This window comes from Myotis davidii, unplaced genomic scaffold, assembly GCF_000327345.1.
Source record: "Myotis davidii unplaced genomic scaffold, ASM32734v1 scaffold640, whole genome shotgun sequence".
Taxonomy (NCBI): domain Eukaryota; kingdom Metazoa; phylum Chordata; class Mammalia; order Chiroptera; family Vespertilionidae; genus Myotis; species Myotis davidii.
Window position 1 is genome coordinate 312,655 of NW_006292345.1, and position 954 is coordinate 313,608.

The 954-nt window shown below is 48.0% G+C and overlaps 1 long non-coding RNA gene across 1 annotated transcript in view; it reads right to left on the reverse strand.

The window, feature by feature from the left end:
• Positions 1-280: 280 nt before the first annotated feature.
• The window catches only part of LOC107183422, a 5,420-nt gene continuing 4,746 nt past the window's right edge, over positions 281-954 (reverse strand). Inside the window, exon 3 of the long non-coding RNA XR_001514216.1 lies at positions 281-493. This is a non-coding gene — a long non-coding RNA (uncharacterized LOC107183422). The remainder of the gene's footprint in view (positions 494-954) is intronic.

The following is a 954-nucleotide window of genomic DNA, read 5'->3' on the forward strand; positions in this document are numbered from 1 at the left end:
TAATTCTTATAATTGGTTTGAATATTGGGAAATACTTTTTCAACCAATTCTTCTTTTGACATCACTAAATTGCAGAAGTTATGAGGCAATGAAATTCATCCTGAGGTCAGATCAACCGGCACCTTTCCATTCCCAATTTCCAGCAATTGATGTGAGAATATCTCAGCTGATCGATTGTTTTGCAGCTGGACATGCATATTTGTAGTTAATTTTATCTACAATTTATCATTGTAAACAGAAACGTTGAAATGGAATTGTAAAATATTTAATATAGCGTGTGTTGCTTTAACGTCCAACAGATGGCGCTGTTTTTCAAAAACATGTTTTTACCTGTCACAGGTGTGACATCTATATAATAATAGGTTTATAGGTATATAGAAACACGCGTGTGTTCGAATGCAACATTGTGTCAAAATTTCAAAGCAATCAGTGAAGAACTTTCAGAGATTTAAGATTTTGAACAAATGAACATTTACATTTTTATTTATATTGACTAGAGGCCCGGTGCACAAAAATTTGTGCACTCAGGGGGGGCGGGGAGGGAGGCTCCCTCAGCCCGGCCTGTGCCCTCTCGCAGTCTGGGACCCCTCGGGAGATAACGACCTGCTGGCTTAGGCCTGCTCCTGGGTGGGAGAGGGCAGGCCCAATCCCTAGGTGCAGCCCCTGGTCGGGCTCAGAGAAGGGCCAATTGGGGAGTTGGGCCACCACCCCCTGTCACACTCATGGCAGGGTCGATGGGGAGGTTGCGGCGCCACCCCCTGTCACACACAGAACAGGGCCAATCAGGGGGTTGGGGCCCTGCCCCCTGTCACGTGCAGAGCAGGGCCCATCAGTGGGGTTGGGGAGCTCCCCCCTGTCACTTACAGAGCAGGGCTGATGAGGTGGTTGAGAACATCCCCCCTGCCACTCACAGAGTAGGGTTTATAGGGGAGTTGGGGCACCGCCCCCTGTCAC